This window comes from Macrobrachium nipponense, chromosome 1 (genome assembly GCF_015104395.2).
Source record: "Macrobrachium nipponense isolate FS-2020 chromosome 1, ASM1510439v2, whole genome shotgun sequence".
Classification (NCBI taxonomy): domain Eukaryota; kingdom Metazoa; phylum Arthropoda; class Malacostraca; order Decapoda; family Palaemonidae; genus Macrobrachium; species Macrobrachium nipponense.
The window spans coordinates 81,208,011-81,216,683 of NC_087200.1; the positions used below are offsets into that span (position 1 = coordinate 81,208,011).

An 8,673-nucleotide genomic window follows, 5' to 3' on the forward strand; every position below is an offset into this window, starting at 1 on the left:
TTAAGACAAGACAGGAATTTCCTGGATCAAATAATTGTAGATGCAGATAGTTGCCAACTATTGTTCAGTACATACATATAAATGATCCACAGTCTCATCCTTTAAATCCTATATCATGGGCCCCTGACTGTGAGGCTGAGCAATTATATAAAGCATAAATATTCAAACTGGCAAAAATCTAGTATTAACATACTTATAAAGTGCATAATACAATATGGGAGAAACAAGAACTCACAAAAACAAAATTAATAAAAAATGCTAATATAAAATCTAAAAATTACTGAAGACAATGACAATAACAACAGAAAATAAAGAACTGAAGGTAATTCATTACTCTGAATCTGGCTAGAAAACACCAACAAAATAACAAGATATTACTTACACTAGAAGCAAATATATACCAAACTGATATGTAGTTATAAAAATTAAGTTATAGAATAAAATTCAAACAAGCAATTCACAAATGAAAAATATATGTATATTTTTTAATCTTATATAAAAATATTAAAAATATGCATTTACAGTAACTCCCAGTGGCTAGGGGTGCCACTGGACTGACTGGTACACACTACATAATTAACCCTATAAAGGGATTTTGACGTAGGAAAAATCTATTTCTGGGCGAGGAAGCCGTGTCGCCCAGTGAAATGTGTCTGCTTTAGCACTATTTCTAGTAAAATATTGCTATAATACCAGAGAACTGCTAAATTTGGACATGTCAGAAGCCTCTGACTCGCTCACCTATATAAAAGGTGTCGGTATAAAACTGGGGCGAGTGTTAAACACTACCACAGCAACCCCTCCAATTAGCCTTTTCCTCATCAAAAGACCCTCATAAACCAAACTAGTACCGTATGTACCATTATCAGAAAAAATACAGACTACAAACTGGGGCACAACACACAAAATACAGAAAAAGGCTGAATCTTGGGAGACCAACAAAGAAACTATAGACTGCTATACAGTACTGTAAACACAGCTGAATATAACGAAAGAATTATGACCAATGGAGGCGTCTTGCAGGTGATCTGCTCATGCACAGTTGAGTCTGTCTTTCTGAAAAAAACATCTTGGTACAAAAGGAGAGCTGCTGCACAAAAGTAAGGGTTCATCATGAATAACAAAACTTGCGTTGACAACACAGCAGGAGAAATGACATTTTTATAATAAAACAAAGTTTCAATTATGCTTACTCAGCAATTACAAAGCTGTGTTAAAATTCTAAAATTTGTGGGCTGCGCCAATTTTTCTGTTTTGTTTTGGATAGGTAACAATGCCCTGCCCACTTTTGGGGAAAGAGAGGAACAACTTGGCAAAGAGATCAGTTTGTTTTATCCCCCTTAAAATCCATGCTAGGGGATGGAGGGTGGTCTCCAATCATGTAATTACTGAGTAATTATAATTAAGACTTTTTTATTACAAAATGCCTAATTACATAGCTGATTCCCACATGGAGGGAGATGGGATATATGGATATTTCTAGCCCAAAACATCAGTAATGTAATGAAGTTGAGAATAAGCTTTGCCAACATTAATAACGTTTGTTGTTTCCTTACCTAATAAGAGAGTTACTGCAAGAAGATACTGTCTCTAGTTGTCACTTATCTTATCATGTAAGGTGGTGTGGCATTATAGCCGTGGAGTGCCTACTACTTTAGTGAGAAACTTTGTAGTGAAGGACAATTCCAATGACTAACAAAGATAAGCAGATTGCCCCTACACAGGGCTCAGTATCAACAAATAACCAGAAATAAAAAACTGTTACCTATACCAAAAAATTTATCCATAAAATAACCACCACTCTACCAAAGGACTGGAGGATAATCCCGGTACTTTGTACCTCCAGGCTTCCTAACAACTTCAACACCTTATGTCAAGGAGAAGACTAAATTTAGGAAGAGTTGCTTCTTACACTTCCTTTCCCAGCACCACAACAGCCGATAAAAACAGACCCAAGGTACTGTATTTATCATATAGTTTCAATGTCACGTAAATAATGGGAGGCAAAAACACACTTACATTTCCAGAATGTAGGCTGTAATAGTACTACCGTCAGAGATATATTCCTTTTGAAAGCCAACAAAGTGGCTATGTACTGCTCTAATTTCATGAGCTTTTACCTTGCATAAAGGGAACATGTCTCCTTGAATTGAGGAATGAGTTCCCAAATTATGTCCCCAACGAAGAATGCTAGGGCATCTTAGAGATCGGTCTGGAGGGATTCTTAACGGAGCACCACGGACTGCAAGAATCACCACGAATATCTTTCACTCTATTAAGGTAATACTTCAGGGATCTTACAGGACAAAGCGTCCTTTCATTGTCATCGGGTACCAAGATCTCCATCAGATTGTCAATCAAGAGAGAACGAGGCCATGGATTAGCAGAGGATTCATTCTTGGCAAGAAATCCAAGGGAATAAGAACAGAGAAACCTACTCTTTTGTTCAAAGCATGCATTTTGCCAACTTGTTTCGCCATCGCTAGTGTAACTAGTAAGAGGGTCTTTCGAGTTCAGTCTCTCAATGAAATGGAATGCATGGGTTGAAAGCGAGGTCCATACAACCACTTTAAACATAACATCAAACTTCCAAGACACAGTAAGAGAATCTTTATGTTTGGAGGTCTTGAAGGACTTAATCAGATCTGACTGGTCTGAATTGGAAGACAAAACCAATCCCCTGTGACAAAAAACTGAACTCAACATAGCTCTGTGACCTTTAATGGTAGAGGTAGAAAGGTTCTTAGCTAACCTTTTGTGTAACAAAAAATCAGCTATTTGGGTAACAGTGGTCTGAGTAGAGGAAATAATGAAACCTACACCACTCTCTAAAGATCCTCCACTTGTTTTGGTACACATTATTTGAAGATTGTCCTCTAAATTTGGCAAATAGATTCTGAAGCTGCCTTCAAAAATCCCTTCTTTCTAAAAAGTTTCCTGACAATTTGAAGCCTGTCAGGGCCAGAGAAGACAGGCCTTGGTGAAAACATTGGAATTGTGGTTGCCTGAGTAGTTGTGTATTTTGAGGCAGCAGCCTCTGAGAGGCAATCTGAAGAAAAGTTCTGGGCTGCCCCAGTGACTGAAAGATGGATGCTCTGGATCTTTAAACCTCTTGACAGGAACTGGAGGAAGGAGCAATACATCCACAGTGCTTATCTTCAAAGAACAAGATTTACTCCCTGAGTGCCAGTGATGATGGGAGAGGATACCTCTGAACTAGACATCCTATGCACATACACAGAGAGACCTTTCCCATGGCTCTCGGTTGCAGCCTGGGCTACGTCAACAGGTTGAGCCGAGGGGGAGACTGCTCGTGGGCAGACCCCACCAACCTAACTTGGGCTACCAATTTGACTCCTCCCAGATTTAGGGGAGTATGCCAGTGACCTTTGCCCAGGAGAGTCGATGGGACAAATAACCACCTCCATTAACACTGCACTTTCAACTTTGCTCCTTGTCCATTAGGACTGAAGAGCCAATTTCCTCCATGGTCTGCACTAATTACGCAAAATACTTATCAATCTTCACTTCAAGGCTGGCAATGGGGTTGGGATCAGAACCATGGGAGCCTTGAAACTAGAGAGGGTGGAATAGCAAGAGAACCGGGAACTGAGGGCCAAAGAAATGATAGGAACATGTGAATCCGATTTTCATTCAAAAGATCCCTAGCTAGTTACTAATTTAGATTCTGCCATAACAACTGCCTATCTTTTCCTGTCTCTAGCTCACTTTTCCAAATGAGACTAATGTTTTTCATGTCCTTTTATGCCAGTCATTACAATCACAATATCTCAAATCTAAGGAACATACTTGTCCATGGCAATCTGTGCATATCATGTTCGAAACATACTATTCCTTGGTCAAACGTCTATTAAATCCTTCAGCACAGTATCTAAAGTTAAAAGAAATTTATTCCAACATCGTCAAAACGGTTAGTCAAAATTGGTAACAAAAAGTCAAAACCTATTGTAAGTTCTCTAGATAGAACCTAACATTATCTGAATACATACACAATGCCAAAAATAACAATTTGTCGAAAATTGTATTTTTCCTAACTATACAAACCGGAGGTCCTTTAACAATAGGAATATACTTTCGGCGTAGCTGGAATTACGGCCGTTGAATCTTAAACAAGGCGGTTAGGCAGTAACTACCGTGGGGCAGGCTAGCCTGCCCGGATGTAAACACTCCACTTTGCCTTTCGGCCCAGGTTCAGATTGAGGGGTGGCATGAGGTGGGCATATTTGTTAAAGGACCTCAGGTTTGTATAGTTAGGAAAAAAGGGATTTTGACGTAAGGAAAAATCTATTTCTGGGCGATTGGTTCGTGTCGCCTCCGATACGTAATACAAACCTTTCGGTCCTTTAACAATAGGAAGACTCACTGATTGGTGGGAGGAATCTGAATGAGCCTCTAGAACTGACTGGAGTTCTGCGCACCTAGGCTACTCCTCCTGGTCGTAAGAGCGAGGAGGAGTGCCCTGCTGCCTCTGACAACTTGATCAGAGTATAGGAGCTGCATGATCAAGAGTCAGACTTCTGGGCCTTTTCGAAATGAGTGAGGGATCGTGACTCATCCGAAAAAGGGCTGTGAAGAATATTGGTGTCAGAGACATTAATGCAAAGTTCAAGGAGGGTTTGCATTAATGTAGCTAACCCAGACCCTCGCAGGCTGAACAGCATCGAGTCCTGGTGTGACTGTAAGAATGGATGAGTGAATGAGAGTGTAACTGGCTCCTCTTCCCATCTTTTTCTCCCCCTCTACCTGTGGGGTCCAGAGGTCTGACCATTGATCCTGCTATGCACATCCCTATCAATCAGACAGAGGCTTGGATCCCTCCCTCGCTCTTACGACCAGGGAGGCTTCCAAGGTTGGGCAAACACCAGTCTGTTCACAAAAGACTCAGATTCCTCCCACCAAGAAGTGAGTCTTCCTATTGTAAAAGGACCTAAAGGTTTGTATCCCGAGTCGGAACAAATGACAATTTGTCCAAAATTGCATTTTTCCTAACTATACAAACCTGAGGCCCTTTTACACATAGCCCCACCTCATGGCACCCCTCTCTCTGCAATTTTTGCTTGGGCCTAAAGCAAAACTGATTCTTCACCTCCCAGTCGCGTGGCGTGCGCACTGTCGGACAAGCAGTTAACTACCGAACTCTCTTGTTCGAAAGCTTACGACCATCCAGCTGCCGCTAGTTACCTTCCTATTGTAAAAGGACCGAAAGGTTTGTATCCCGTGTCGGAACAAAGGATGCTTACGTATAGGCTTACAGCATCAATCGTTCGACCAGCCAGTGTGAGTTCGAGTCCTATCCTCAATCCGAAGGACAAGGAATGGAGAGACGAGGCGTGGAAGGGGGAGAGCCAGTCACTCTCGCATCCTTCTTACCTCTACAACTGCACACCATGGACAAGATGTAACTTGTCATGTCGAGGAGCTGGGTAAGCAAACACATCTTGCAAGCATCCACCACTGGTCCAGGGAAATGAGGTTCCAAGGACCTGTGGGCAGTCCCGAAGGGAAAGAAGGATATGGTCGCGATGACCTATCCATCTTCCTGTCCGAAATATTCTTCGGAGTGATATCCAGTACCCATACTGGTCTATCCGTCTGCAGCGAAGTGTCTCACGGTCTCGTATTCCACTGCAGCGAAGTGTCTCGCGGTCTCGTATCCCACTGCAGCGAAGTGTCTCGCAGTCTCGTATCCCACTGCGGCGAAGTCTCTTCGTCTCCGTAGTGGATAAAGACACCGACACTCCATGGTGGATGTCGATGGTTATGGGTACCAGAACACACTAGTAGGAAGAAGTAATAACTGATCTGGAACAACCGATACAAAGTCCACAGTGTAGCTCGCGACGGTCTCAGACAATTCGACAGCTGCCAACTGACTGCGTTCGGTTGTGTGAGGCGAGCTGTCCAAGCATCCGAGGCGTAGTCACGTGACCCTCGCCTTTTGAAGGGCTATGCTGAGAGACCATACAAATTGTCTATCTGTTGCCACTGATGCTGGAAGGCGAGATGATGATTCTCTCAAGGCATGTGCCCAACTGGCGAAAGTCAATTGCCTTCTAGAGACCGATGTCCTGATGGCAAGACAGTTCTCATAGTAGTTGAATCTTAACTAAGAAGAAATAACACTATGTGCCGTTGAAGACGAAGGTGATAGGTGAATGCAGACCTACGTCTTCACAGCCGAATCGAGAGAAGTAACTCTCAAGATTATGAATGTAGAAAAGTCTCGCCGATGACACCAACCCGCGAAGACGGTTTAATCCCTGTGATTTACAAAGGACTGAAAATGCTAAACCGCTACTTCATTGCTGTTTGGTGAGAAGTCGGAGTTGCATTGAAAGCTGAGCGCTTTTTAGTAATGAAAACACAGGGACTGTACTGCCTGAAGAACTGCTTCTCATGGGCTGAATCATCATCTTCTTCTCCCCAGCTTTATCCAGGGAGGACATCTATATACTTGGAAGTAGAGCTGACAGGGCGGGGAACAGGTGATGTCTTCCATTATACATCTACAATTTGGGGTGAACAATGAACAATTGCACACCTACGAATACAAGATATATTTAGAAGACAAACTCAGATGTCTGAAGATATCATTCCGCATTATCGCAGTGGCAGGTGCGATGCAGCGGGAGACTAGGCTACAGACTTCTGTTACCGTGCGGTAAACAGAAAGATGATAGCAAGTCTATTGATTGAGATATCTCTGTCTGAAAATTCTTGCAATGTCAAAGGCGATGCAGTAGAGATGGTCATTCCCGTATGCGAGAATTCCAGCCAACCAGAGACCTAAGTCTGTGATTGCCGGGCAGAGATTCGGTTCAGTAGTCAATCATCGCAGAGGAGAGAGACATAATCCGACCGTGCTACCTCGGAGAGCCAGGTGGTACTGGGGATGCGGCAGGCAGGCAGCCCATACACGAATAGCTCTCGTTCACTCGTCATCCTGAGTTGCCAGGTAATCCATTCCAAGAAGGAATGCGTTCGGCTACAACCATCGAGCGCAAAAAAATACACTTGAGCATTTGCTAACAATACCATAAGTATCTCAAAATCGAAGCTGGTAACTCCTGGGAGGTTTGCAGGGCAGTCCCGAGTTGCAGTTCAATTAAGAAGATACTATTCGTCTCGGTCACAACCCGTAGAGTTAACTACGGTATGTGCCTACACCTCGGACAATTCAACTGATAACAGAAGCATGTCGCGAGGGCAATACAGGCGGCCCTCGGTTAGCGGCAGGGGTCCGTTCTTCGTTGCCGACGCTAAGTGATTTTCGACGCTACGCGATTTTAAAGCCTACGGCCACCGCACACCTTCTTTCGAAACTCTAGACAATGGCGCAATAAGTAAAATTATATTTATGCAGTATAGTACTATAGAATTTACTGTACAGTACATTATAGCATTGTAAATACTGTAAAGTGAAAAAAGCCTAGCTTTAATCCTTTGGGTGTCTAGAGTATGTCAAGATATAATAGTTTATACAGGGTACTGGTAGCTGTAGTGTTCAAGTTACGATCATTAGTCTTACGATAGTCTGATTTTATGTGATCAAATTACAATGGCCTAACTTTATCCATCTTCTAGTTATATAAGTTCAATAACAGCAAAAGAGAATGATGAAAGTATGGTTTTAATGTTATACTCGTTGCCTGAACGTGTACAACCATGAACAACAGAACGAGAAACGACTTTTTTTTTTCTAAGTACAACTGAACTGGATAACATCCGTTTGGCTTGTAGGCGGTCCCCGGGTTACGACGGGTCCGGCTTACGACGTTCCAAGGTTACGGCGCTTTTTCTTAAATATTCATTGAAAAATCCGCCCTGGGTTACGACGCTTGTTCCGAGGTTACGACGCTGACGCTTCCGACGCTCCGACTTAACGCCGCTTTTAAAAAACGCATACTATGATAAGAATCCTTTATAGTTTAGCACAGTATATTAATAGAAATAAGTTTTCAGTTAGATTACAACAAAAATTTTGAGGTTATGATGATTTTCGACACTTTTTGTCGTATTTTTTAAATTTTTTTAGTGACGCCTCATATGCGGAACTAGTTTCCGAGCGAATGAATACACTAGCTTGGGATGTGCAGTTTATAACAGTCCAAAAGTGCAAATAATGAAAAAATCATTGCTTGTTTCCAGTATACATAATTAACAAAACTAAGTTTCTGGTTAGATTACAATGCAAATTCCAAGGTTACGACGGTTTTTTATGCCTTTTAACGATACCTCATACACAGAACTAGTTTTTGAGCGGAGGGCGCATAAACATTAATTTACGCTATTAAACTGAATGGTAACCATAGTCAAGGATAAGGAACGCATTCTCAAACAGTATACATATCCTTTAATACAAAACAGCAAAATATCATTGAAACATTATTTCACTTAAAGAATCCATTTATACTCTACTTAGACTTGGATATAAAAACCATAGTTTCTCTCTCTCTCTCTCTCTCTCTCTCTTTGTATTTTCCGACAAAAATAATCACTAATTAGTGTATTTTGATGTTTATTTTCATGACTAAATACATTTTTTAATAAACAATTATTTTACTAATTTTCAACTATTAACTTTTGATTAATTACTGTATTAGTAAGTTTAATAAGTTGAAAAGATATCACATAATAAAAATAATAATTCTC

The 8,673-nt window shown here is 41.4% G+C and overlaps 1 protein-coding gene across 1 annotated transcript in view; it reads right to left on the minus strand.

Moving 5' to 3' along the window:
• Nucleotides 1-8,673, minus strand: part of LOC135219408 (jouberin-like) — a gene marked incomplete in the record, with an annotated part of 390,670 nt that overhangs the window by 230,054 nt on the left and 151,943 nt on the right.